The sequence below is a fragment of the Amaranthus tricolor genome, chromosome 6, assembly GCF_026212465.1.
Source record: "Amaranthus tricolor cultivar Red isolate AtriRed21 chromosome 6, ASM2621246v1, whole genome shotgun sequence".
Lineage (NCBI taxonomy): Eukaryota > Viridiplantae > Streptophyta > Magnoliopsida > Caryophyllales > Amaranthaceae > Amaranthus > Amaranthus tricolor.
The window spans coordinates 11,668,203-11,693,308 of NC_080052.1; the positions used below are offsets into that span (position 1 = coordinate 11,668,203).

Below are 25,106 nucleotides of genomic sequence, written 5' to 3' on the forward strand. Positions count from 1 at the left end.
GAGCGGAAAGAATTCGCAAATGAAAACGATAAAAAAAAAAAAAGAAGGGAAAAAGGGGTGCAACACGAGGACTTCCCAGGAGGTCACCCATCCTAATACTACTCTCGCCCAAGCACGCTTAACTGCGGAGTTCTGATGGGATCCGGTGCATTAGTGCTGGTATGATCGCACCCGTTCATTCACCGTAACAATTTGTATACATGCGCATTGCCGACCAAAAAAAAACCCAGAGCATTCCAAAGCTCGTAAACTCGCAACCGAGACCCCTCTTTCGAGCCTTCTTCTTCCCAAATACTGTTTTTCACCCTCCCGGTATTGTCCCATTCCCAAAAGAGTCCGCCGTCTGTAAAAGCAAGGTGAACTCGCAACAAAAAAAAGACAAAATGTTTATGAAATCCGCGCAACACTTGGAAATCAAGAGGCCATCCATGCCAGGCACGCTTCCGCGGGGAGTTCCGACGGGTCCGGTGCAATTTCCGCTTACACGAACGCACCGATGCACGCCTCTTTCGAACAATTCGTTCGTATGCGCATCGACCCGCGTCAACGGGTCCTTACCTTCGAGTGCCCGTAAATTCGAGGTCGGGACCCGGTTTCGAGTTATATTTTTATAAATAAAATTACTTCCAAAGAGTATAATACTATAATCACCGAAATGCCTTTTGCTCAAGTGGAGCGGAAAGAATTCGCAAATGAAAACGATAAAAAAAAAAAAAGAAGGGAAAAAGGGGTGCAACACGAGGACTTCCCAGGAGGTCACCCATCCTAATACTACTCTCGCCCAAGCACGCTTAACTGCGGAGTTCTGATGGGATCCGGTGCATTAGTGCTGGTATGATCGCACCCGTTCATTCACCGTAACAATTTGTATACATGCGCATTGCCGACCAAAAAAAAACCCAGAGCATTCCAAAGCTCGTAAACTCGCAACCGAGACCCCTCTTTCGAGCCTTCTTCTTCCCAAATACTGTTTTTCACCCTCCCGGTATTGTCCCATTCCCAAAAGAGTCCGCCGTCTGTAAAAGCAAGGTGAACTCGCAACAAAAAAAAGACAAAATGTTTATGAAATCCGCGCAACACTTGGAAATCAAGAGGCCATCCATGCCAGGCACGCTTCCGCGGGGAGTTCCGACGGGTCCGGTGCAATTTCCGCTTACACGAACGCACCGATGCACGCCTCTTTCGAACAATTCGTTCGTATGCGCATCGACCCGCGTCAACGGGTCCTTACCTTCGAGTGCCCGTAAATTCGAGGTCGGGACCCGGTTGCGAGTTATATTTTTATAAATAAAATTACTTCCAAAGAGTATAATACTATAATCACCGAAATGCCTTTTGCTCAAGTGGAGCGGAAAGAATTCGCAAATGAAAACGATAAAAAAAAAAAAAGAAGGGAAAAAGGGGTGCAACACGAGGACTTCCCAGGAGGTCACCCATCCTAATACTACTCTCGCCCAAGCACGCTTAACTGCGGAGTTCTGATGGGATCCGGTGCATTAGTGCTGGTATGATCGCACCCGTTCATTCACCGTAACAGTTTGTATACATGCGCATTGCCGACCAAAAAAAAACCCAGAGCATTCCAAAGCTCGTAAACTCGCAACCGAGACCCCTCTTTCGAGCCTTCTTCTTCCCAAATACTGTTTTTCACCCTCCCGGTATTGTCCCATTCCCAAAAGAGTCCGCCGTCTGTAAAAGCAAGGTGAACTCGCAACAAAAAAAAGACAAAATGTTTATGAAATCCGCGCAACACTTGGAAATCAAGAGGCCATCCATGCCAGGCACGCTTCCGCGGGGAGTTCCGACGGGTCCGGTGCAATTTCCGCTTACACGAACGCACCGATGCACGCCTCTTTCGAACAATTCGTTCGTATGCGCATCGACCCGCGTCAACGGGTCCTTACCTTCGAGTGCCCGTAAATTCGAGGTCGGGACCCGGTTTCGAGTTATATTTTTATAAATAAAATTACTTCCAAAGAGTATAATACTATAATCACCGAAATGCCTTTTGCTCAAGTGGAGCGGAAAGAATTCGCAAATGAAAACGATAAAAAAAAAAAAAGAAGGGAAAAAGGGGTGCAACACGAGGACTTCCCAGGAGGTCACCCATCCTAATACTACTCTCGCCCAAGCACGCTTAACTGCGGAGTTCTGATGGGATCCGGTGCATTAGTGCTGGTATGATCGCACCCGTTCATTCACCGTAACAATTTGTATACATGCGCATTGCCGACCAAAAAAAAACCCAGAGCATTCCAAAGCTCGTAAACTCGCAACCGAGACCCCTCTTTCGAGCCTTCTTCTTCCCAAATACTGTTTTTCACCCTCCCGGTATTGTCCCATTCCCAAAAGAGTCCGCCGTCTGTAAAAGCAAGGTGAACTCGCAACAAAAAAAAGACAAAATGTTTATGAAATCCGCGCAACACTTGGAAATCAAGAGGCCATCCATGCCAGGCACGCTTCCGCGGGGAGTTCCGACGGGTCCGGTGCAATTTCCGCTTACACGAACGCACCGATGCACGCCTCTTTCGAACAATTCGTTCGTATGCGCATCGACCCGCGTCAACGGGTCCTTACCTTCGAGTGCCCGTAAATTCGAGGTCGGGACCCGGTTGCGAGTTATATTTTTATAAATAAAATTACTTCCAAAGAGTATAATACTATAATCACCGAAATGCCTTTTGCTCAAGTGGAGCGGAAAGAATTCGCAAATGAAAACGATAAAAAAAAAAAAAGAAGGGAAAAAGGGGTGCAACACGAGGACTTCCCAGGAGGTCACCCATCCTAATACTACTCTCGCCCAAGCACGCTTAACTGCGGAGTTCTGATGGGATCCGGTGCATTAGTGCTGGTATGATCGCACCCGTTCATTCACCGTAACAGTTTGTATACATGCGCATTGCCGACCAAAAAAAAACCCAGAGCATTCCAAAGCTCGTAAACTCGCAACCGAGACCCCTCTTTCGAGCCTTCTTCTTCCCAAATACTGTTTTTCACCCTCCCGGTATTGTCCCATTCCCAAAAGAGTCCGCCGTCTGTAAAAGCAAGGTGAACTCGCAACAAAAAAAAGACAAAATGTTTATGAAATCCGCGCAACACTTGGAAATCAAGAGGCCATCCATGCCAGGCACGCTTCCGCGGGGAGTTCCGACGGGTCCGGTGCAATTTCCGCTTACACGAACGCACCGATGCACGCCTCTTTCGAACAATTCGTTCGTATGCGCATCGACCCGCGTCAACGGGTCCTTACCTTCGAGTGCCCGTAAATTCGAGGTCGGGACCCGGTTTCGAGTTATATTTTTATAAATAAAATTACTTCCAAAGAGTATAATACTATAATCACCGAAATGCCTTTTGCTCAAGTGGAGCGGAAAGAATTCGCAAATGAAAACGATAAAAAAAAAAAAAGAAGGGAAAAAGGGGTGCAACACGAGGACTTCCCAGGAGGTCACCCATCCTAATACTACTCTCGCCCAAGCACGCTTAACTGCGGAGTTCTGATGGGATCCGGTGCATTAGTGCTGGTATGATCGCACCCGTTCATTCACCGTAACAATTTGTATACATGCGCATTGCCGACCAAAAAAAAACCCAGAGCATTCCAAAGCTCGTAAACTCGCAACCGAGACCCCTCTTTCGAGCCTTCTTCTTCCCAAATACTGTTTTTCACCCTCCCGGTATTGTCCCATTCCCAAAAGAGTCCGCCGTCTGTAAAAGCAAGGTGAACTCGCAACAAAAAAAAGACAAAATGTTTATGAAATCCGCGCAACACTTGGAAATCAAGAGGCCATCCATGCCAGGCACGCTTCCGCGGGGAGTTCCGACGGGTCCGGTGCAATTTCCGCTTACACGAACGCACCGATGCACGCCTCTTTCGAACAATTCGTTCGTATGCGCATCGACCCGCGTCAACGGGTCCTTACCTTCGAGTGCCCGTAAATTCGAGGTCGGGACCCGGTTGCGAGTTATATTTTTATAAATAAAATTACTTCCAAAGAGTATAATACTATAATCACCGAAATGCCTTTTGCTCAAGTGGAGCGGAAAGAATTCGCAAATGAAAACGATAAAAAAAAAAAAAGAAGGGAAAAAGGGGTGCAACACGAGGACTTCCCAGGAGGTCACCCATCCTAATACTACTCTCGCCCAAGCACGCTTAACTGCGGAGTTCTGATGGGATCCGGTGCATTAGTGCTGGTATGATCGCACCCGTTCATTCACCGTAACAGTTTGTATACATGCGCATTGCCGACCAAAAAAAAACCCAGAGCATTCCAAAGCTCGTAAACTCGCAACCGAGACCCCTCTTTCGAGCCTTCTTCTTCCCAAATACTGTTTTTCACCCTCCCGGTATTGTCCCATTCCCAAAAGAGTCCGCCGTCTGTAAAAGCAAGGTGAACTCGCAACAAAAAAAAGACAAAATGTTTATGAAATCCGCGCAACACTTGGAAATCAAGAGGCCATCCATGCCAGGCACGCTTCCGCGGGGAGTTCCGACGGGTCCGGTGCAATTTCCGCTTACACGAACGCACCGATGCACGCCTCTTTCGAACAATTCGTTCGTATGCGCATCGACCCGCGTCAACGGGTCCTTACCTTCGAGTGCCCGTAAATTCGAGGTCGGGACCCGGTTGCGAGTTATATTTTTATAAATAAAATTACTTCCAAAGAGTATAATACTATAATCACCGAAATGCCTTTTGCTCAAGTGGAGCGGAAAGAATTCGCAAATGAAAACGATAAAAAAAAAAAAGAAGGGAAAAAGGGGTGCAACACGAGGACTTCCCAGGAGGTCACCCATCCTAATACTACTCTCGCCCAAGCACGCTTAACTGCGGAGTTCTGATGGGATCCGGTGCATTAGTGCTGGTATGATCGCACCCGTTCATTCACCGTAACAATTTGTATACATGCGCATTGCCGACCAAAAAAAAACCCAGAGCATTCCAAAGCTCGTAAACTCGCAACCGAGACCCCTCTTTCGAGCCTTCTTCTTCCCAAATACTGTTTTTCACCCTCCCGGTATTGTCCCATTCCCAAAAGAGTCCGCCGTCTGTAAAAGCAAGGTGAACTCGCAACAAAAAAAAGACAAAATGTTTATGAAATCCGCGCAACACTTGGAAATCAAGAGGCCATCCATGCCAGGCACGCTTCCGCGGGGAGTTCCGACGGGTCCGGTGCAATTTCCGCTTACACGAACGCACCGATGCACGCCTCTTTCGAACAATTCGTTCGTATGCGCATCGACCCGCGTCAACGGGTCCTTACCTTCGAGTGCCCGTAAATTCGAGGTCGGGACCCGGTTGCGAGTTATATTTTTATAAATAAAATTACTTCCAAAGAGTATAATACTATAATCACCGAAATGCCTTTTGCTCAAGTGGAGCGGAAAGAATTCGCAAATGAAAACGATAAAAAAAAAAAAAGAAGGGAAAAAGGGGTGCAACACGAGGACTTCCCAGGAGGTCACCCATCCTAATACTACTCTCGCCCAAGCACGCTTAACTGCGGAGTTCTGATGGGATCCGGTGCATTAGTGCTGGTATGATCGCACCCGTTCATTCACCGTAACAGTTTGTATACATGCGCATTGCCGACCAAAAAAAAACCCAGAGCATTCCAAAGCTCGTAAACTCGCAACCGAGACCCCTCTTTCGAGCCTTCTTCTTCCCAAATACTGTTTTTCACCCTCCCGGTATTGTCCCATTCCCAAAAGAGTCCGCCGTCTGTAAAAGCAAGGTGAACTCGCAACAAAAAAAAGACAAAATGTTTATGAAATCCGCGCAACACTTGGAAATCAAGAGGCCATCCATGCCAGGCACGCTTCCGCGGGGAGTTCCGACGGGTCCGGTGCAATTTCCGCTTACACGAACGCACCGATGCACGCCTCTTTCGAACAATTCGTTCGTATGCGCATCGACCCGCGTCAACGGGTCCTTACCTTCGAGTGCCCGTAAATTCGAGGTCGGGACCCGGTTGCGAGTTATATTTTTATAAATAAAATTACTTCCAAAGAGTATAATACTATAATCACCGAAATGCCTTTTGCTCAAGTGGAGCGGAAAGAATTCGCAAATGAAAACGATAAAAAAAAAAAAAGAAGGGAAAAAGGGGTGCAACACGAGGACTTCCCAGGAGGTCACCCATCCTAATACTACTCTCGCCCAAGCACGCTTAACTGCGGAGTTCTGATGGGATCCGGTGCATTAGTGCTGGTATGATCGCACCCGTTCATTCACCGTAACAGTTTGTATACATGCGCATTGCCGACCAAAAAAAAACCCAGAGCATTCCAAAGCTCGTAAACTCGCAACCGAGACCCCTCTTTCGAGCCTTCTTCTTCCCAAATACTGTTTTTCACCCTCCCGGTATTGTCCCATTCCCAAAAGAGTCCGCCGTCTGTAAAAGCAAGGTGAACTCGCAACAAAAAAAAGACAAAATGTTTATGAAATCCGCGCAACACTTGGAAATCAAGAGGCCATCCATGCCAGGCACGCTTCCGCGGGGAGTTCCGACGGGTCCGGTGCAATTTCCGCTTACACGAACGCACCGATGCACGCCTCTTTCGAACAATTCGTTCGTATGCGCATCGACCCGCGTCAACGGGTCCTTACCTTCGAGTGCCCGTAAATTCGAGGTCGGGACCCGGTTGCGAGTTATATTTTTATAAATAAAATTACTTCCAAAGAGTATAATACTATAATCACCGAAATGCCTTTTGCTCAAGTGGAGCGGAAAGAATTCGCAAATGAAAACGATAAAAAAAAAAAAGAAGGGAAAAAGGGGTGCAACACGAGGACTTCCCAGGAGGTCACCCATCCTAATACTACTCTCGCCCAAGCACGCTTAACTGCGGAGTTCTGATGGGATCCGGTGCATTAGTGCTGGTATGATCGCACCCGTTCATTCACCGTAACAGTTTGTATACATGCGCATTGCCGACCAAAAAAAAACCCAGAGCATTCCAAAGCTCGTAAACTCGCAACCGAGACCCCTCTTTCGAGCCTTCTTCTTCCCAAATACTGTTTTTCACCCTCCCGGTATTGTCCCATTCCCAAAAGAGTCCGCCGTCTGTAAAAGCAAGGTGAACTCGCAACAAAAAAAAGACAAAATGTTTATGAAATCCGCGCAACACTTGGAAATCAAGAGGCCATCCATGCCAGGCACGCTTCCGCGGGGAGTTCCGACGGGTCCGGTGCAATTTCCGCTTACACGAACGCACCGATGCACGCCTCTTTCGAACAATTCGTTCGTATGCGCATCGACCCGCGTCAACGGGTCCTTACCTTCGAGTGCCCGTAAATTCGAGGTCGGGACCCGGTTTCGAGTTATATTTTTATAAATAAAATTACTTCCAAAGAGTATAATACTATAATCACCGAAATGCCTTTTGCTCAAGTGGAGCGGAAAGAATTCGCAAATGAAAACGATAAAAAAAAAAAAAGAAGGGAAAAAGGGGTGCAACACGAGGACTTCCCAGGAGGTCACCCATCCTAATACTACTCTCGCCCAAGCACGCTTAACTGCGGAGTTCTGATGGGATCCGGTGCATTAGTGCTGGTATGATCGCACCCGTTCATTCACCGTAACAATTTGTATACATGCGCATTGCCGACCAAAAAAAAACCCAGAGCATTCCAAAGCTCGTAAACTCGCAACCGAGACCCCTCTTTCGAGCCTTCTTCTTCCCAAATACTGTTTTTCACCCTCCCGGTATTGTCCCATTCCCAAAAGAGTCCGCCGTCTGTAAAAGCAAGGTGAACTCGCAACAAAAAAAAGACAAAATGTTTATGAAATCCGCGCAACACTTGGAAATCAAGAGGCCATCCATGCCAGGCACGCTTCCGCGGGGAGTTCCGACGGGTCCGGTGCAATTTCCGCTTACACGAACGCACCGATGCACGCCTCTTTCGAACAATTCGTTCGTATGCGCATCGACCCGCGTCAACGGGTCCTTACCTTCGAGTGCCCGTAAATTCGAGGTCGGGACCCGGTTGCGAGTTATATTTTTATAAATAAAATTACTTCCAAAGAGTATAATACTATAATCACCGAAATGCCTTTTGCTCAAGTGGAGCGGAAAGAATTCGCAAATGAAAACGATAAAAAAAAAAAAAGAAGGGAAAAAGGGGTGCAACACGAGGACTTCCCAGGAGGTCACCCATCCTAATACTACTCTCGCCCAAGCACGCTTAACTGCGGAGTTCTGATGGGATCCGGTGCATTAGTGCTGGTATGATCGCACCCGTTCATTCACCGTAACAGTTTGTATACATGCGCATTGCCGACCAAAAAAAAACCCAGAGCATTCCAAAGCTCGTAAACTCGCAACCGAGACCCCTCTTTCGAGCCTTCTTCTTCCCAAATACTGTTTTTCACCCTCCCGGTATTGTCCCATTCCCAAAAGAGTCCGCCGTCTGTAAAAGCAAGGTGAACTCGCAACAAAAAAAAGACAAAATGTTTATGAAATCCGCGCAACACTTGGAAATCAAGAGGCCATCCATGCCAGGCACGCTTCCGCGGGGAGTTCCGACGGGTCCGGTGCAATTTCCGCTTACACGAACGCACCGATGCACGCCTCTTTCGAACAATTCGTTCGTATGCGCATCGACCCGCGTCAACGGGTCCTTACCTTCGAGTGCCCGTAAATTCGAGGTCGGGACCCGGTTGCGAGTTATATTTTTATAAATAAAATTACTTCCAAAGAGTATAATACTATAATCACCGAAATGCCTTTTGCTCAAGTGGAGCGGAAAGAATTCGCAAATGAAAACGATAAAAAAAAAAAAGAAGGGAAAAAGGGGTGCAACACGAGGACTTCCCAGGAGGTCACCCATCCTAATACTACTCTCGCCCAAGCACGCTTAACTGCGGAGTTCTGATGGGATCCGGTGCATTAGTGCTGGTATGATCGCACCCGTTCATTCACCGTAACAATTTGTATACATGCGCATTGCCGACCAAAAAAAAACCCAGAGCATTCCAAAGCTCGTAAACTCGCAACCGAGACCCCTCTTTCGAGCCTTCTTCTTCCCAAATACTGTTTTTCACCCTCCCGGTATTGTCCCATTCCCAAAAGAGTCCGCCGTCTGTAAAAGCAAGGTGAACTCGCAACAAAAAAAAGACAAAATGTTTATGAAATCCGCGCAACACTTGGAAATCAAGAGGCCATCCATGCCAGGCACGCTTCCGCGGGGAGTTCCGACGGGTCCGGTGCAATTTCCGCTTACACGAACGCACCGATGCACGCCTCTTTCGAACAATTCGTTCGTATGCGCATCGACCCGCGTCAACGGGTCCTTACCTTCGAGTGCCCGTAAATTCGAGGTCGGGACCCGGTTGCGAGTTATATTTTTATAAATAAAATTACTTCCAAAGAGTATAATACTATAATCACCGAAATGCCTTTTGCTCAAGTGGAGCGGAAAGAATTCGCAAATGAAAACGATAAAAAAAAAAAAAGAAGGGAAAAAGGGGTGCAACACGAGGACTTCCCAGGAGGTCACCCATCCTAATACTACTCTCGCCCAAGCACGCTTAACTGCGGAGTTCTGATGGGATCCGGTGCATTAGTGCTGGTATGATCGCACCCGTTCATTCACCGTAACAGTTTGTATACATGCGCATTGCCGACCAAAAAAAAACCCAGAGCATTCCAAAGCTCGTAAACTCGCAACCGAGACCCCTCTTTCGAGCCTTCTTCTTCCCAAATACTGTTTTTCACCCTCCCGGTATTGTCCCATTCCCAAAAGAGTCCGCCGTCTGTAAAAGCAAGGTGAACTCGCAACAAAAAAAAGACAAAATGTTTATGAAATCCGCGCAACACTTGGAAATCAAGAGGCCATCCATGCCAGGCACGCTTCCGCGGGGAGTTCCGACGGGTCCGGTGCAATTTCCGCTTACACGAACGCACCGATGCACGCCTCTTTCGAACAATTCGTTCGTATGCGCATCGACCCGCGTCAACGGGTCCTTACCTTCGAGTGCCCGTAAATTCGAGGTCGGGACCCGGTTGCGAGTTATATTTTTATAAATAAAATTACTTCCAAAGAGTATAATACTATAATCACCGAAATGCCTTTTGCTCAAGTGGAGCGGAAAGAATTCGCAAATGAAAACGATAAAAAAAAAAAAAGAAGGGAAAAAGGGGTGCAACACGAGGACTTCCCAGGAGGTCACCCATCCTAATACTACTCTCGCCCAAGCACGCTTAACTGCGGAGTTCTGATGGGATCCGGTGCATTAGTGCTGGTATGATCGCACCCGTTCATTCACCGTAACAGTTTGTATACATGCGCATTGCCGACCAAAAAAAAACCCAGAGCATTCCAAAGCTCGTAAACTCGCAACCGAGACCCCTCTTTCGAGCCTTCTTCTTCCCAAATACTGTTTTTCACCCTCCCGGTATTGTCCCATTCCCAAAAGAGTCCGCCGTCTGTAAAAGCAAGGTGAACTCGCAACAAAAAAAAGACAAAATGTTTATGAAATCCGCGCAACACTTGGAAATCAAGAGGCCATCCATGCCAGGCACGCTTCCGCGGGGAGTTCCGACGGGTCCGGTGCAATTTCCGCTTACACGAACGCACCGATGCACGCCTCTTTCGAACAATTCGTTCGTATGCGCATCGACCCGCGTCAACGGGTCCTTACCTTCGAGTGCCCGTAAATTCGAGGTCGGGACCCGGTTGCGAGTTATATTTTTATAAATAAAATTACTTCCAAAGAGTATAATACTATAATCACCGAAATGCCTTTTGCTCAAGTGGAGCGGAAAGAATTCGCAAATGAAAACGATAAAAAAAAAAAAAAGAAGGGAAAAAGGGGTGCAACACGAGGACTTCCCAGGAGGTCACCCATCCTAATACTACTCTCGCCCAAGCACGCTTAACTGCGGAGTTCTGATGGGATCCGGTGCATTAGTGCTGGTATGATCGCACCCGTTCATTCACCGTAACAGTTTGTATACATGCGCATTGCCGACCAAAAAAAAACCCAGAGCATTCCAAAGCTCGTAAACTCGCAACCGAGACCCCTCTTTCGAGCCTTCTTCTTCCCAAATACTGTTTTTCACCCTCCCGGTATTGTCCCATTCCCAAAAGAGTCCGCCGTCTGTAAAAGCAAGGTGAACTCGCAACAAAAAAAAGACAAAATGTTTATGAAATCCGCGCAACACTTGGAAATCAAGAGGCCATCCATGCCAGGCACGCTTCCGCGGGGAGTTCCGACGGGTCCGGTGCAATTTCCGCTTACACGAACGCACCGATGCACGCCTCTTTCGAACAATTCGTTCGTATGCGCATCGACCCGCGTCAACGGGTCCTTACCTTCGAGTGCCCGTAAATTCGAGGTCGGGACCCGGTTGCGAGTTATATTTTTATAAATAAAATTACTTCCAAAGAGTATAATACTATAATCACCGAAATGCCTTTTGCTCAAGTGGAGCGGAAAGAATTCGCAAATGAAAACGATAAAAAAAAAAAAAGAAGGGAAAAAGGGGTGCAACACGAGGACTTCCCAGGAGGTCACCCATCCTAATACTACTCTCGCCCAAGCACGCTTAACTGCGGAGTTCTGATGGGATCCGGTGCATTAGTGCTGGTATGATCGCACCCGTTCATTCACCGTAACAGTTTGTATACATGCGCATTGCCGACCAAAAAAAAACCCAGAGCATTCCAAAGCTCGTAAACTCGCAACCGAGACCCCTCTTTCGAGCCTTCTTCTTCCCAAATACTGTTTTTCACCCTCCCGGTATTGTCCCATTCCCAAAAGAGTCCGCCGTCTGTAAAAGCAAGGTGAACTCGCAACAAAAAAAAGACAAAATGTTTATGAAATCCGCGCAACACTTGGAAATCAAGAGGCCATCCATGCCAGGCACGCTTCCGCGGGGAGTTCCGACGGGTCCGGTGCAATTTCCGCTTACACGAACGCACCGATGCACGCCTCTTTCGAACAATTCGTTCGTATGCGCATCGACCCGCGTCAACGGGTCCTTACCTTCGAGTGCCCGTAAATTCGAGGTCGGGACCCGGTTGCGAGTTATATTTTTATAAATAAAATTACTTCCAAAGAGTATATTACTATAATCACCGAAATTCCTTTTGCTCAAGTGGAGCGGAAAGAATTCGCAAATGAAAACGATAAAAAAAAAAGAAGGGAAAAAGGGGTGCAACACGAGGACTTCCCAGGAGGTCACCCATCCTAGTACTACTCTCGCCCAAGCACGCTTAACTGCGGAGTTCTGATGGGATCCGGTGCATTAGTGCTGGTATGATCGCACCCGTTCATTCACCGTAACAATTTGTATACATGCGCATTGCCGACCAAAAAAAAACCCAGAGCATTCCAAAGCTCGTAAACTCGCAACCGAGACCCCTCTTTCGAGCCTTCTTCTTCCCAAATACTGTTTTTCACCCTCCCGGTATTGTCCCATTCCCAAAAGAGTCCGCCGTCTGTAAAAGCAAGGTGAACTCGCAACAAAAAAAAGACAAAATGTTTATGAAATCCGCGCAACACTTGGAAATCAAGAGGCCATCCATGCCAGGCACGCTTCCGCGGGGAGTTCCGACGGGTCCGGTGCAATTTCCGCTTACACGAACGCACCGATGCACGCCTCTTTCGAACAATTCGTTCGTATGCGCATCGACCCGCGTCAACGGGTCCTTACCTTCGAGTGCCCGTAAATTCGAGGTCGGGACCCGGTTGCGAGTTATATTTTTATAAATAAAATTACTTCCAAAGAGTATAATACTATAATCACCGAAATGCCTTTTGCTCAAGTGGAGCGGAAAGAATTCGCAAATGAAAACGATAAAAAAAAAAAAAGAAGGGAAAAAGGGGTGCAACACGAGGACTTCCCAGGAGGTCACCCATCCTAATACTACTCTCGCCCAAGCACGCTTAACTGCGGAGTTCTGATGGGATCCGGTGCATTAGTGCTGGTATGATCGCACCCGTTCATTCACCGTAACAGTTTGTATACATGCGCATTGCCGACCAAAAAAAAACCCAGAGCATTCCAAAGCTCGTAAACTCGCAACCGAGACCCCTCTTTCGAGCCTTCTTCTTCCCAAATACTGTTTTTCACCCTCCCGGTATTGTCCCATTCCCAAAAGAGTCCGCCGTCTGTAAAAGCAAGGTGAACTCGCAACAAAAAAAAGACAAAATGTTTATGAAATCCGCGCAACACTTGGAAATCAAGAGGCCATCCATGCCAGGCACGCTTCCGCGGGGAGTTCCGACGGGTCCGGTGCAATTTCCGCTTACACGAACGCACCGATGCACGCCTCTTTCGAACAATTCGTTCGTATGCGCATCGACCCGCGTCAACGGGTCCTTACCTTCGAGTGCCCGTAAATTCGAGGTCGGGACCCGGTTGCGAGTTATATTTTTATAAATAAAATTACTTCCAAAGAGTATAATACTATAATCACCGAAATGCCTTTTGCTCAAGTGGAGCGGAAAGAATTCGCAAATGAAAACGATAAAAAAAAAAAAAGAAGGGAAAAAGGGGTGCAACACGAGGACTTCCCAGGAGGTCACCCATCCTAATACTACTCTCGCCCAAGCACGCTTAACTGCGGAGTTCTGATGGGATCCGGTGCATTAGTGCTGGTATGATCGCACCCGTTCATTCACCGTAACAGTTTGTATACATGCGCATTGCCGACCAAAAAAAAACCCAGAGCATTCCAAAGCTCGTAAACTCGCAACCGAGACCCCTCTTTCGAGCCTTCTTCTTCCCAAATACTGTTTTTCACCCTCCCGGTATTGTCCCATTCCCAAAAGAGTCCGCCGTCTGTAAAAGCAAGGTGAACTCGCAACAAAAAAAAGACAAAATGTTTATGAAATCCGCGCAACACTTGGAAATCAAGAGGCCATCCATGCCAGGCACGCTTCCGCGGGGAGTTCCGACGGGTCCGGTGCAATTTCCGCTTACACGAACGCACCGATGCACGCCTCTTTCGAACAATTCGTTCGTATGCGCATCGACCCGCGTCAACGGGTCCTTACCTTCGAGTGCCCGTAAATTCGAGGTCGGGACCCGGTTGCGAGTTATATTTTTATAAATAAAATTACTTCCAAAGAGTATAATACTATAATCACCGAAATGCCTTTTGCTCAAGTGGAGCGGAAAGAATTCGCAAATGAAAACGATAAAAAAAAAAAAAGAAGGGAAAAAGGGGTGCAACACGAGGACTTCCCAGGAGGTCACCCATCCTAATACTACTCTCGCCCAAGCACGCTTAACTGCGGAGTTCTGATGGGATCCGGTGCATTAGTGCTGGTATGATCGCACCCGTTCATTCACCGTAACAGTTTGTATACATGCGCATTGCCGACCAAAAAAAAACCCAGAGCATTCCAAAGCTCGTAAACTCGCAACCGAGACCCCTCTTTCGAGCCTTCTTCTTCCCAAATACTGTTTTTCACCCTCCCGGTATTGTCCCATTCCCAAAAGAGTCCGCCGTCTGTAAAAGCAAGGTGAACTCGCAACAAAAAAAAGACAAAATGTTTATGAAATCCGCGCAACACTTGGAAATCAAGAGGCCATCCATGCCAGGCACGCTTCCGCGGGGAGTTCCGACGGGTCCGGTGCAATTTCCGCTTACACGAACGCACCGATGCACGCCTCTTTCGAACAATTCGTTCGTATGCGCATCGACCCGCGTCAACGGGTCCTTACCTTCGAGCGCCCGTAAATTCGAGGTCGGGACCCGGTTGCGAGTTATATTTTTATAAATAAAATTACTTCCAAAGAGTATAATACTATAATCACCGAAATGCCTTTTGCTCAAGTGGAGCGGAAAGAATTCGCAAATGAAAACGATAAAAAAAAAAAAGAAGGGAAAAAGGGGTGCAACACGAGGACTTCCCAGGAGGTCACCCATCCTAGTACTACTCTCGCCCAAGCACGCTTAACTGCGGAGTTTTGATGGGATCCGGTGCATTAGTGCTGGTATGATCGCACCCGTTCATTCACCGTAACAATTTGTATACATGCGCATTGCCGACCAAAAAAAAACCCAGAGCATTCCAAAGCTCGTAAACTCGCAACCGAGACCCCTCTTTCGAGCCTTCTTCTTCCCAAATACTGTTTTTCACCCTCCCGGTATTGTCCCATTCCCAAAAGAGTCCGCCGTCTGTAAAAGCAAGGTGAACTCGCAACAAAAAAAAGACAAAATGTTTATGAAATCCGCGCAACACTTGGAAATCAAGAGGCCATCCATGCCAGGCACGCTTCCGCGGGGAGTTCCGACGGGTCCGGTGCAATTTCCGCTTACACGAACGCACCGATGCACGCCTCTTTCGAACAATTCGTTCGTATGCGCATCGACCCGCGTCAACGGGTCCTTACCTTCGAGCGCCCGTAAATTCGAGGTCGGGACCCGGTTGCGAGTTATATTTTTATAAATAAAATTACTTCCAAAGAGTATAATACTATAATCACCGAAATTCCTTTTGCTCAAGTGGAGCGGAAAGAATTCGCAAATGAAAACGATAAAAAAAAAAAAAGAAGGGAAAAAGGGGTGCAACACGAGGACTTCCCAGGAGGTCACCCATCCTAGTACTACTCTCGCCCAAGCACGCTTAACTGCGGAGTTCTGATGGGATCCGGTGCATTAGTGCTGGTATGATCGCACCCGTTCATTCACAGTAACAATTTGTATACATGCGCATTGCCGACCAAAAAAAAACCCAGAGCATTCCAAAGCTCGTAAACTCGCAACCGAGACCCCTCTTTCGAGCCTTCTTCTTCCCAAATACTGTTTTTCACCCTCCCGGTATTGTCCCATTCCCAAAAGAGTCCGCCGTCTGTAAAAGCAAGGTGAACTCGCAACAAAAAAAAGACAAAATGTTTATGAAATCCGCGCAACACTTGGAAATCAAGAGGCCATCCATGCCAGGCACGCTTCCGCGGGGAGTTCCGACAGGTCCGGTGCAATTTCCGCTTACACGAACGCACCGATGCACGCCTCTTTCGAACAATTCGTTCGTATGCGCATCGACCCGCGTCAACGGGTCCTTACCTTCGAGCGCCCGTAAATTCGAGGTCGGGACCCGGTTGCGAGTTATATTTTTATAAATAAAATTACTTCCAAAGAGTATAATACTATAATCACCGAAATGCCTTTTGCTCAAGTGGAGCGGAAAGAATTCGCAAATGAAAACGATAAAAAAAAAAAAGAAGGGAAAAAGGGGTGCAACACGAGGACTTCCCAGGAGGTCACCCATCCTAATACTACTCTCGCCCAAGCACGCTTAACTGCGGAGTTCTGATGGGATCCGGTGCATTAGTGCTGGTATGATCGCACCCGTTCATTCACCGTAACAGTTTGTATACATGCGCATTGCCGACCAAAAAAAAACCCAGAGCATTCCAAAGCTCGTAAACTCGCAACCGAGACCCCTCTTTCGAGCCTTCTTCTTCCCAAATACTGTTTTTCACCCTCCCGGTATTGTCCCATTCCCAAAAGAGTCCGCCGTCTGTAAAAGCAAGGTGAACTCGCAACAAAAAAAAGACAAAATGTTTATGAAATCCGCGCAACACTTGGAAATCAAGAGGCCATCCATGCCAGGCACGCTTCCGCGGGGAGTTCCGACGGGTCCGGTGCAATTTCCGCTTACACGAACGCACCGATGCACGCCTCTTTCGAACAATTCGTTCGTATGCGCATCGACCCGCGTCAACGGGTCCTTACCTTCGAGCGCCCGTAAATTCGAGGTCGGGACCCGGTTGCGAGTTATATTTTTATAAATAAAATTACTTCCAAAGAGTATAATACTATAATCACCGAAATGCCTTTTGCTCAAGTGGAGCGGAAAGAATTCGCAAATGAAAACGATAAAAAAAAAAAAAGAAGGGAAAAAGGGGTGCAACACGAGGACTTCCCAGGAGGTCACCCATCCTAATACTACTCTCGCCCAAGCACGCTTAACTGCGGAGTTCTGATGGGATCCGGTGCATTAGTGCTGGTATGATCGCACCCGTTCATTCACCGTAACAGTTTGTATACATGCGCATTGCCGACCAAAAAAAAACCCAGAGCATTCCAAAGCTCGTAAACTCGCAACCGAGACCCCTCTTTCGAGCCTTCTTCTTCCCAAATACTGTTTTTCACCCTCCCGGTATTGTCCCATTCCCAAAAGAGTCCGCCGTCTGTAAAAGCAAGGTGAACTCGCAACAAAAAAAAGACAAAATGTTTATGAAATCCGCGCAACACTTGGAAATCAAGAGGCCATCCATGCCAGGCACGCTTCCGCGGGGAGTTCCGACGGGTCCGGTGTAATTTCCGCTTACACGAACGCACCGATGCACGCCTCTTTCGAACAATTCGTTCGTATGCGCATCGACCCGCGTCAACGGGTCCTTACCTTCGAGTGCCCGTAAATTCGAGGTCGGGACCCGGTTGCGAGTTATATTTTTATAAATAAAATTACTTCCAAAGAGTATAATACTATAATCACCGAAATGCCTTTTGCTCAAGTGGAGCGGAAAGAATTCGCAAATGAAAACGATAAAAAAAAAAAAAGAAGGGAAAAAGGGGTGCAACACGAGGACTTCCCAGGAGGTCACCCATCCTAATACTACTCTCGCCCAAGCACGCTTAACTGCGGAGTTCTGATGGGATCCGGTGCATTAGTGCTGGTATGATCGCACCCGTTCATTCACCGTAACAGTTTGTATACATGCGCATTGCCGACCAAAAAAAAACCCAGAGCATTCCAAAGCTCGTAAACTCGCAACCGAGACCCCTCTTTCGAGCCTTCTTCTTCCCAAATACTGTTTTTCACCCTCCCGGTATTGTCCCATTCCCAAAAGAGTCCGCCGTCTGTAAAAGCAAGGTGAACTCGCAACAAAAAAAAGACAAAATGTTTATGAAATCCGCGCAACACTTGGAAATCAAGAGGCCATCCATGCCAGGCACGCTTCCGCGGGGAGTTCCGACGGGTCCGGTGCAATTTCCGCTTACACGAACGCACCGATGCACGCCTCTTTCGAACAATTCGTTCGTATGCGCATCGACCCGCGTCAACGGGTCCTTACCTTCGAGTGCCCGTAAATTCGAGGTCGGGACCCGGTTGCGAGTTATATTTTTATAAATAAAATTACTTCCAAAGAGTATAATACTATAATCACCGAAATGCCTTTTGCTCAAGTGGAGCGGAAAGAATTCGCAAATGAAAACGATAAAAAAAAAAAAGAAGGGAAAAAGGGGTGCAACACGAGGACTTCCCAGGAGGTCACCCATCCTAGTACTACTCTCGCCCAAGCACGCTTAACTGCGGAGTTTTGATGGGATCCGGTGCATTAGTGCTGGTATGATCGCACCCGTTCATTCACCGTAACAATTTGTATACATGCGCATTGCCGACCAAAAAAAAACCCAGAGCATTCCAAAGCTCGTAAACTCGCAACCGAGACCCCTCTTTCGAGCCTTCTTCTTCCCAAATACTGTTTTTCACCCTCCCGGTATTGTCCCATTCCCAAAAGAGTCCGCCGTCTGTAAAAGCAAGGTGAACTCGCAACAAAAAAAAGACAAAATGTTTATGAAATCCGCGCAACACTTGGAAATCAAGAGGCCATCCATGCCAGGCACGCTTCCGCGGGGAGTTCCGACGGGTCCGGTGCAATTTCCGCTTACACGAACGCACCGATGCACGCCTCTTTCGAACAATTCGTTCGTATGCGCATCGACCCGCGTCAACGGGTCCTTACCTTCGAGCGCCCGTAAATTCGAGGTCGGGACCCGGTTGCGAGTTATATTTTTATAAATAAAATTACTTCCAAAGAGTATAATACTATAATCACCGAAATTCCTTTTGCTCAAGTGGAGCGGAAAGAATTCGCAAATGAAAACGATAAAAAAAAAAAAAGAAGGGAAAAAGGGGTGCAACACGAGGACTTCCCAGGAGGTCACCCATCCTAGTACTACTCTCGCCCAAGCACGCTTAACTGCGGAGTTCTGATGGGATCCGGTGCATTAGTGCTGGTATGATCGCACCCGTTCATTCACAGTAACAATTTGTATACATGCGCATTGCCGACCAAAAAAAAACCCAGAGCATTCCAAAGCTCGTAAACTCGCAACCGAGACCCCTCTTTCGAGCCTTCTTCTTCCCAAATACTGTTTTTCACCCTCCCGGTATTGTCCCATTCCCAAAAGAGTCCGCCGTCTGTAAAAGCAAGGTGAACTCGCAACAAAAAAAAGACAAAATGTTTATGAAATCCGCGCAACACTTGGAAATCAAGAGGCCATCCATGCCAGGCACGCTTCCGCGGGGAGTTCCGACAGGTCCGGTGCAATTTCCGCTTACACGAACGCACCGATGCACGCCTCTTTCGAACAATTCGTTCGTATGCGCATCGACCCGCGTCAACGGGTCCTTACCTTCGAGCGCCCGTAAATTCGAGGTCGGGACCCGGTTGCGAGTTATATTTTTATAAATAAAATTACTTCCAAAGAGTATAATACTATAATCACCGAAATGCCTTTTGCTCAAGTGGAGCGGAAAGAATTCGCAAATGAAAACGATAAAAAAAAAAAAAGAAGGGAAAAAGGGGTGCAACACGAGGACTTCCCAGGAGGTCACCCATCCTAATACTACTCTCGCCCAAGCACGCTTAACTGCGGAGTTCTGATGGGATCCGGTGCATTAGTGCTGGTATGATCGCACCCGTTCATTCACCGTAACAGTTTGTATACATGCGCATTGCCGACCAAAAAAAAACCCAGAGCATTCCAAAGCTCGTAAACTCGCAACCGAGACCCCTCTTTCGAGCCTTCTTCTTCCCAAATACTGTTTTTCACCCTCCCGGTATTGTCCCATTCCCAAAAGAGTCCGCCGTCTGTAAAAGCAAGGTGAACTCGCAACAAAAAAAAGACAAAATGTTTATGAAATCCGCGCAACACTTGGAAATCAAGAGGCCATCCATGCCAGGCACGCTTCCGCGGGGAGTTCCGACGGGTCCGGTGCAATTTCCGCTTACACGAACGCACCGATGCACGCCTCTTTCGAACAATTCGTTCGTATGCGCATCGACCCGCGTCAACGGGTCCTTACCTTCGAGCGCCCGTAAATTCGAGGTCGGGACCCGGTTGCGAGTTATATTTTTATAAATAAAATTACTTCCAAAGAGTATAATACTATAATCACCGAAATGCCTTTTGCTCAAGTGGAGCGGAAAGAATTCGCAAATGAAAACGATAAAAAAAAAAAAAGAAGGGAAAAAGGGGTGCAACACGAGGACTTCCCAGGAGGTCACCCATCCTAATACTACTCTCGCCCAAGCACGCTTAACTGCGGAGTTCTGATGGGATCCGGTGCATTAGTGCTGGTATGATCGCACCCGTTCATTCACCGTAACAGTTTGTATACATGCGCATTGCCGACCAAAAAAAAACCCAGAGCATTCCAAAGCTCGTAAACTCGCAACCGAGACCCCTCTTTCGAGCCTTCTTCTTCCCAAATACTGTTTTTCACCCTCCCGGTATTGTCCCATTCCCAAAAGAGTCCGCCGTCTGTAAAAGCAAGGTGAACTCGCAACAAAAAAAAGACAAAATGTTTATGAAATCCGCGCAACACTTGGAAATCAAGAGGCCATCCATGCCAGGCACGCTTCCGCGGGGAGTTCCGACGGGTCCGGTGTAATTTCCGCTTACACGAACGCACCGATGCACGCCTCTTTCGAACAATTCGTTCGTATGCGCATCGACCCGCGTCAACGGGTCCTTACCTTCGAGTGCCCGTAAATTCGAGGTCGGGACCCGGTTGCGAGTTATATTTTTATAAATAAAATTACTTCCAAAGAGTATAATACTATAATCACCGAAATGCCTTTTGCTCAAGTGGAGCGGAAAGAATTCGCAAATGAAAACGATAAAAAAAAAAAAAGAAGGGAAAAAGGGGTGCAACACGAGGACTTCCCAGGAGGTCACCCATCCTAATACTACTCTCGCCCAAGCACGCTTAACTGCGGAGTTCTGATGGGATCCGGTGCATTAGTGCTGGTATGATCGCACCCGTTCATTCACCGTAACAGTTTGTATACATGCGCATTGCCGACCAAAAAAAAACCCAGAGCATTCCAAAGCTCGTAAACTCGCAACCGAGACCCCTCTTTCGAGCCTTCTTCTTCCCAAATACTGTTTTTCACCCTCCCGGTATTGTCCCATTCCCAAAAGAGTCCGCCGTCTGTAAAAGCAAGGTGAACTCGCAACAAAAAAAAGACAAAATGTTTATGAAATCCGCGCAACACTTGGAAATCAAGAGGCCATCCATGCCAGGCACGCTTCCGCGGGGAGTTCCGACGGGTCCGGTGCAATTTCCGCTTACACGAACGCACCGATGCACGCCTCTTTCGAACAATTCGTTCGTATGCGCATCGACCCGCGTCAACGGGTCCTTACCTTCGAGTGCCCGTAAATTCGAGGTCGGGACCCGGTTGCGAGTTATATTTTTATAAATAAAATTACTTCCAAAGAGTATAATACTATAATCACCGAAATGCCTTTTGCTCAAGTGGAGCGGAAAGAATTCGCAAATGAAAACGATAAAAAAAAAAAAAAGAAGGGAAAAAGGGGTGCAACACGAGGACTTCCCAGGAGGTCACCCATCCTAATACTACTCTCGCCCAAGCACGCTTAACTGCGGAGTTCTGATGGGATCCGGTGCATTAGTGCTGGTATGATCGCACCCGTTCATTCACCGTAACAGTTTGTATACATGCGCATTGCCGACCAAAAAAAAACCCAGAGCATTCCAAAGCTCGTAAACTCGCAACCGAGACCCCTCTTTCGAGCCTTCTTCTTCCCAAATACTGTTTTTCACCCTCCCGGTATTGTCCCATTCCCAAAAGAGTCCGCCGTCTGTAAAAGCAAGGTGAACTCGCAACAAAAAAAAGACAAAATGTTTATGAAATCCGCGCAACACTTGGAAATCAAGAGGCCATCCATGCCAGGCACGCTTCCGCGGGGAGTTCCGACGGGTCCGGTGCAATTTCCGCTTACACGAACGCACCGATGCACGCCTCTTTCGAACAATTCGTTCGTATGCGCATCGACCCGCGTCAACGGGTCCTTACCTTCGAGTGCCCGTAAATTCGAGGTCGGGACCCGGTTGCGAGTTATATTTTTATAAATAAAATTACTTCCAAAGAGTATAATACTATAATCACCGAAATGCCTTTTGCTCAAGTGGAGCGGAAAGAATTCGCAAATGAAAACGATAAAAAAAAAAAAAGAAGGGAAAAAGGGGTGCAACACGAGGACTTCCCAGGAGGTCACCCATCCTAATACTAGTCTCGCCCAAGCACGCTTAACTGCGGAGTTCTGATGGGATCCGGTGCATTAGTGCTGGTATGATCGCACCCGTTCATTCACCGTAACAGTTTGTATACATGCGCATTGCCGACCAAAAAAAAACCCAGAGCATTCCAAAGCTCGTAAACTCGCAACCGAGACCCCTCTTTCGAGCCTTCTTCTTCCCAAATACTGTTTTTCACCCTCCCGGTATTGTCCCATTCCCAAAAGAGTCCGCCGTCTGTAAAAGCAAGGTGAACTCGCAACAAAAAAAAGACAAAATGTTTATGAAATCCGCGCAACACTTGGAAATCAAGAGGCCATCCATGCCAGGCACGCTTCCGCGGGGAGTTCCGACGGGTCCGGTGCAATTTCCGCTTACACGAACGCACCGATGCACGCCTCTTTCGAACAATTCGTTCGTATGCGCATCGACCCGCGTCAACGGGTCCTTACCTTCGAGTGCCCGTAAATTCGAGGTCGGGACCCGGTTGCGAGTTATATTTTTATAAATAAAATTACTTCCAAAGAGTATAATACTATAATCACCGAAATGCCTTTTGCTCAAGTGGAGCGGAAAGAATTCGCAAATGAAAACGATAAAAAAAAAAAAAAGAAGGGAAAAAGGGGTGCAACACGAGGACTTCCCAGGAGGTCACCCATCCTAATACTACTCTCGCCCAAGCACGCTTAACTGCGGAGTTCTGATGGGATCCGGTGCATTAGTGCTGGTATGATCGCACCCGTTCATTCACCGTAACAGTTTGTATACATGCGCATTGCCGACCAAAAAAAAACCCAGAGCATTCCAAAGCTCGTAAACTCGCAACCGAGACCCCTCTTTCGAGCCTTCTTCTTCCCAAATACTGTTTTTCACCCTCCCGGTATTGTCCCATTCCCAAAAGAGTCCGCCGTCTGTAAAAGCAAGGTGAACTCGCAACAAAAAAAAGACAAAATGTTTATGAAATCCGCGCAACACTTGGAAATCAAGAGGCCATCCATGCCAGGCACGCTTCCGCGGGGAGTTCCGACGGGTCCGGTGCAATTTCCGCTTACACGAACGCACCGATGCACGCCTCTTTCGAACAATTCGTTCGTATGCGCATCGACCCGCGTCAACGGGTCCTTACCTTCGAGTGCCCGTAAATTCGAGGTCGGGACCCGGTTGCGAGTTATATTTTTATAAATAAAATTACTTCCAAAGAGTATAATACTATAATCACCGAAATGCCTTTTGCTCAAGTGGAGCGGAAAGAATTCGCAAATGAAAACGATAAAAAAAAAAAAAGAAGGGAAAAAGGGGTGCAACACGAGGACTTCCCAGGAGGTCACCCATCCTAATACTACTCTCGCCCAAGCACGCTTAACTGCGGAGTTCTGATGGGATCCGGTGCATTAGTGCTGGTATGATCGCACCCGTTCATTCACCGTAACAGTTTGTATACATGCGCATTGCCGACCAAAAAAAAACCCAGAGCATTCCAAAGCTCGTAAACTCGCAACCGAGACCCCTCTTTCGAGCCTTCTTCTTCCCAAATACTGTTTTTCACCCTCCCGGTATTGTCCCATTCCCAAAAGAGTCCGCCGTCTGTAAAAGCAAGGTGAACTCGCAACAAAAAAAAGACAAAATGTTTATGAAATCCGCGCAACACTTGGAAATCAAGAGGCCATCCATGCCAGGCACGCTTCCGCGGGGAGTTCCGACGGGTCCGGTGCAATTTCCGCTTACACGAACGCACCGATGCACGCCTCTTTCGAACAATTCGTTCGTATGCGCATCGACCCGCGTCAACGGGTCCTTACCTTCGAGTGCCCGTAAATTCGAGGTCGGGACCCGGTTGCGAGTTATATTTTTATAAATAAAATTACTTCCAAAGAGTATAATACTATAATCACCGAAATGCCTTTTGCTCAAGTGGAGCGGAAAGAATTCGCAAATGAAAACGATAAAAAAAAAAAAAAGAAGGGAAAAAGGGGTGCAACACGAGGACTTCCCAGGAGGTCACCCATCCTAATACTACTCTCGCCCAAGCACGCTTAACTGCGGAGTTCTGATGGGATCCGGTGCATTAGTGCTGGTATGATCGCACCCGTTCATTCACCGTAACAGTTTGTATACATGCGCATTGCCGACCAAAAAAAAACCCAGAGCATTCCAAAGCTCGTAAACTCGCAACCGAGACCCCTCTTTCGAGCCTTCTTCTTCCCAAATACTGTTTTTCACCCTCCCGGTATTGTCCCATTCCCAAAAGAGTCCGCCGTCTGTAAAAGCAAGGTGAACTCGCAACAAAAAAAAGACAAAATGTTTATGAAATCCGCGCAACACTTGGAAATCAAGAGGCCATCCATGCCAGGCACGCTTCCGCGGGGAGTTCCGACGGGTCCGGTGCAATTTCCGCTTACACGAACGCACCGATGCACGCCTCTTTCGAACAATTCGTTCGTATGCGCATCGACCCGCGTCAACGGGTCCTTACCTTCGAGTGCCCGTAAATTCGAGGTCGGGACCCGGTTGCGAGTTATATTTTTATAAATAAAATTACTTCCAAAGAGTATAATACTATAATCACCGAAATGCCTTTTGCTCAAGTGGAGCGGAAAGAATTCGCAAATGAAAACGATAAAAAAAAAAAAAGAAGGGAAAAAGGGGTGCAACACGAGGACTTCCCAGGAGGTCACCCATCCTAATACTACTCTCGCCCAAGCACGCTTAACTGCGGAGTTCTGATGGGATCCGGTGCATTAGTGCTGGTATGATCGCACCCGTTCATTCACCGTAACAGTTTGTATACATGCGCATTG

General features: G+C 47.5%; 38 non-coding genes across 38 annotated transcripts; all 38 read right to left on the bottom strand.

Annotated features, from left to right (window-relative positions):
• Positions 1–54: 54 nt before the first annotated feature.
• LOC130816419 (5S ribosomal RNA) lies at positions 55–173 on the bottom strand. Its single transcript, XR_009042953.1, has one exon. It is a non-coding gene; the product is annotated as a 5S ribosomal RNA (ribosomal RNA).
• A 554-nt stretch (positions 174–727) lies between these two features.
• On the bottom strand, positions 728–846 carry LOC130816420 (5S ribosomal RNA). The gene has a single exon (XR_009042954.1). It is a non-coding gene; the product is annotated as a 5S ribosomal RNA (ribosomal RNA).
• Positions 847–1,400: 554 nt separating this feature from the next.
• LOC130816421 (5S ribosomal RNA) lies at positions 1,401–1,519 on the bottom strand. The gene has a single exon (XR_009042955.1). It is a non-coding gene; the product is annotated as a 5S ribosomal RNA (ribosomal RNA).
• A 554-nt stretch (positions 1,520–2,073) lies between these two features.
• Positions 2,074–2,192, bottom strand: LOC130816422 (5S ribosomal RNA). Its single transcript, XR_009042956.1, has one exon. It is a non-coding gene; the product is annotated as a 5S ribosomal RNA (ribosomal RNA).
• A 554-nt stretch (positions 2,193–2,746) lies between these two features.
• On the bottom strand, positions 2,747–2,865 carry LOC130816423 (5S ribosomal RNA). Its single transcript, XR_009042957.1, has one exon. It is a non-coding gene; the product is annotated as a 5S ribosomal RNA (ribosomal RNA).
• Positions 2,866–3,419: 554 nt separating this feature from the next.
• Positions 3,420–3,538, bottom strand: LOC130816424 (5S ribosomal RNA). Its single transcript, XR_009042958.1, has one exon. It is a non-coding gene; the product is annotated as a 5S ribosomal RNA (ribosomal RNA).
• A 554-nt stretch (positions 3,539–4,092) lies between these two features.
• Positions 4,093–4,211, bottom strand: LOC130816425 (5S ribosomal RNA). The gene has a single exon (XR_009042959.1). It is a non-coding gene; the product is annotated as a 5S ribosomal RNA (ribosomal RNA).
• Positions 4,212–4,764: 553 nt separating this feature from the next.
• LOC130816426 (5S ribosomal RNA) lies at positions 4,765–4,883 on the bottom strand. Its single transcript, XR_009042960.1, has one exon. It is a non-coding gene; the product is annotated as a 5S ribosomal RNA (ribosomal RNA).
• Positions 4,884–5,437: 554 nt separating this feature from the next.
• LOC130816427 (5S ribosomal RNA) lies at positions 5,438–5,556 on the bottom strand. The gene has a single exon (XR_009042961.1). It is a non-coding gene; the product is annotated as a 5S ribosomal RNA (ribosomal RNA).
• Positions 5,557–6,110: 554 nt separating this feature from the next.
• LOC130816429 (5S ribosomal RNA) lies at positions 6,111–6,229 on the bottom strand. The gene has a single exon (XR_009042963.1). It is a non-coding gene; the product is annotated as a 5S ribosomal RNA (ribosomal RNA).
• Positions 6,230–6,782: 553 nt separating this feature from the next.
• LOC130816430 (5S ribosomal RNA) lies at positions 6,783–6,901 on the bottom strand. Its single transcript, XR_009042964.1, has one exon. It is a non-coding gene; the product is annotated as a 5S ribosomal RNA (ribosomal RNA).
• A 554-nt stretch (positions 6,902–7,455) lies between these two features.
• LOC130816432 (5S ribosomal RNA) lies at positions 7,456–7,574 on the bottom strand. The gene has a single exon (XR_009042965.1). It is a non-coding gene; the product is annotated as a 5S ribosomal RNA (ribosomal RNA).
• A 554-nt stretch (positions 7,575–8,128) lies between these two features.
• Positions 8,129–8,247, bottom strand: LOC130816433 (5S ribosomal RNA). The gene has a single exon (XR_009042966.1). It is a non-coding gene; the product is annotated as a 5S ribosomal RNA (ribosomal RNA).
• A 553-nt stretch (positions 8,248–8,800) lies between these two features.
• On the bottom strand, positions 8,801–8,919 carry LOC130816434 (5S ribosomal RNA). The gene has a single exon (XR_009042967.1). It is a non-coding gene; the product is annotated as a 5S ribosomal RNA (ribosomal RNA).
• A 554-nt stretch (positions 8,920–9,473) lies between these two features.
• On the bottom strand, positions 9,474–9,592 carry LOC130816435 (5S ribosomal RNA). Its single transcript, XR_009042968.1, has one exon. It is a non-coding gene; the product is annotated as a 5S ribosomal RNA (ribosomal RNA).
• Positions 9,593–10,146: 554 nt separating this feature from the next.
• Positions 10,147–10,265, bottom strand: LOC130816436 (5S ribosomal RNA). The gene has a single exon (XR_009042969.1). It is a non-coding gene; the product is annotated as a 5S ribosomal RNA (ribosomal RNA).
• A 555-nt stretch (positions 10,266–10,820) lies between these two features.
• Positions 10,821–10,939, bottom strand: LOC130816437 (5S ribosomal RNA). Its single transcript, XR_009042970.1, has one exon. It is a non-coding gene; the product is annotated as a 5S ribosomal RNA (ribosomal RNA).
• Positions 10,940–11,493: 554 nt separating this feature from the next.
• Positions 11,494–11,612, bottom strand: LOC130816438 (5S ribosomal RNA). Its single transcript, XR_009042971.1, has one exon. It is a non-coding gene; the product is annotated as a 5S ribosomal RNA (ribosomal RNA).
• Positions 11,613–12,163: 551 nt separating this feature from the next.
• LOC130817125 (5S ribosomal RNA) lies at positions 12,164–12,282 on the bottom strand. The gene has a single exon (XR_009043644.1). It is a non-coding gene; the product is annotated as a 5S ribosomal RNA (ribosomal RNA).
• Positions 12,283–12,836: 554 nt separating this feature from the next.
• Positions 12,837–12,955, bottom strand: LOC130816439 (5S ribosomal RNA). Its single transcript, XR_009042972.1, has one exon. It is a non-coding gene; the product is annotated as a 5S ribosomal RNA (ribosomal RNA).
• Positions 12,956–13,509: 554 nt separating this feature from the next.
• Positions 13,510–13,628, bottom strand: LOC130816441 (5S ribosomal RNA). The gene has a single exon (XR_009042974.1). It is a non-coding gene; the product is annotated as a 5S ribosomal RNA (ribosomal RNA).
• Positions 13,629–14,182: 554 nt separating this feature from the next.
• Positions 14,183–14,301, bottom strand: LOC130816442 (5S ribosomal RNA). Its single transcript, XR_009042975.1, has one exon. It is a non-coding gene; the product is annotated as a 5S ribosomal RNA (ribosomal RNA).
• Positions 14,302–14,854: 553 nt separating this feature from the next.
• LOC130816544 (5S ribosomal RNA) lies at positions 14,855–14,973 on the bottom strand. The gene has a single exon (XR_009043072.1). It is a non-coding gene; the product is annotated as a 5S ribosomal RNA (ribosomal RNA).
• Positions 14,974–15,527: 554 nt separating this feature from the next.
• LOC130817126 (5S ribosomal RNA) lies at positions 15,528–15,646 on the bottom strand. Its single transcript, XR_009043645.1, has one exon. It is a non-coding gene; the product is annotated as a 5S ribosomal RNA (ribosomal RNA).
• A 553-nt stretch (positions 15,647–16,199) lies between these two features.
• On the bottom strand, positions 16,200–16,318 carry LOC130816443 (5S ribosomal RNA). Its single transcript, XR_009042976.1, has one exon. It is a non-coding gene; the product is annotated as a 5S ribosomal RNA (ribosomal RNA).
• Positions 16,319–16,872: 554 nt separating this feature from the next.
• On the bottom strand, positions 16,873–16,991 carry LOC130816444 (5S ribosomal RNA). Its single transcript, XR_009042977.1, has one exon. It is a non-coding gene; the product is annotated as a 5S ribosomal RNA (ribosomal RNA).
• Positions 16,992–17,545: 554 nt separating this feature from the next.
• On the bottom strand, positions 17,546–17,664 carry LOC130816445 (5S ribosomal RNA). The gene has a single exon (XR_009042978.1). It is a non-coding gene; the product is annotated as a 5S ribosomal RNA (ribosomal RNA).
• A 553-nt stretch (positions 17,665–18,217) lies between these two features.
• Positions 18,218–18,336, bottom strand: LOC130816545 (5S ribosomal RNA). The gene has a single exon (XR_009043073.1). It is a non-coding gene; the product is annotated as a 5S ribosomal RNA (ribosomal RNA).
• Positions 18,337–18,890: 554 nt separating this feature from the next.
• Positions 18,891–19,009, bottom strand: LOC130817127 (5S ribosomal RNA). Its single transcript, XR_009043646.1, has one exon. It is a non-coding gene; the product is annotated as a 5S ribosomal RNA (ribosomal RNA).
• Positions 19,010–19,563: 554 nt separating this feature from the next.
• Positions 19,564–19,682, bottom strand: LOC130816446 (5S ribosomal RNA). Its single transcript, XR_009042979.1, has one exon. It is a non-coding gene; the product is annotated as a 5S ribosomal RNA (ribosomal RNA).
• A 554-nt stretch (positions 19,683–20,236) lies between these two features.
• On the bottom strand, positions 20,237–20,355 carry LOC130816447 (5S ribosomal RNA). The gene has a single exon (XR_009042980.1). It is a non-coding gene; the product is annotated as a 5S ribosomal RNA (ribosomal RNA).
• A 554-nt stretch (positions 20,356–20,909) lies between these two features.
• Positions 20,910–21,028, bottom strand: LOC130816448 (5S ribosomal RNA). The gene has a single exon (XR_009042981.1). It is a non-coding gene; the product is annotated as a 5S ribosomal RNA (ribosomal RNA).
• A 555-nt stretch (positions 21,029–21,583) lies between these two features.
• LOC130816449 (5S ribosomal RNA) lies at positions 21,584–21,702 on the bottom strand. Its single transcript, XR_009042982.1, has one exon. It is a non-coding gene; the product is annotated as a 5S ribosomal RNA (ribosomal RNA).
• A 554-nt stretch (positions 21,703–22,256) lies between these two features.
• Positions 22,257–22,375, bottom strand: LOC130816532 (5S ribosomal RNA). Its single transcript, XR_009043060.1, has one exon. It is a non-coding gene; the product is annotated as a 5S ribosomal RNA (ribosomal RNA).
• A 555-nt stretch (positions 22,376–22,930) lies between these two features.
• Positions 22,931–23,049, bottom strand: LOC130816450 (5S ribosomal RNA). Its single transcript, XR_009042983.1, has one exon. It is a non-coding gene; the product is annotated as a 5S ribosomal RNA (ribosomal RNA).
• Positions 23,050–23,603: 554 nt separating this feature from the next.
• Positions 23,604–23,722, bottom strand: LOC130816452 (5S ribosomal RNA). Its single transcript, XR_009042985.1, has one exon. It is a non-coding gene; the product is annotated as a 5S ribosomal RNA (ribosomal RNA).
• A 555-nt stretch (positions 23,723–24,277) lies between these two features.
• LOC130816453 (5S ribosomal RNA) lies at positions 24,278–24,396 on the bottom strand. Its single transcript, XR_009042986.1, has one exon. It is a non-coding gene; the product is annotated as a 5S ribosomal RNA (ribosomal RNA).
• Positions 24,397–24,950: 554 nt separating this feature from the next.
• Positions 24,951–25,069, bottom strand: LOC130816454 (5S ribosomal RNA). The gene has a single exon (XR_009042987.1). It is a non-coding gene; the product is annotated as a 5S ribosomal RNA (ribosomal RNA).
• Positions 25,070–25,106: the final 37 nt, after the last annotated feature.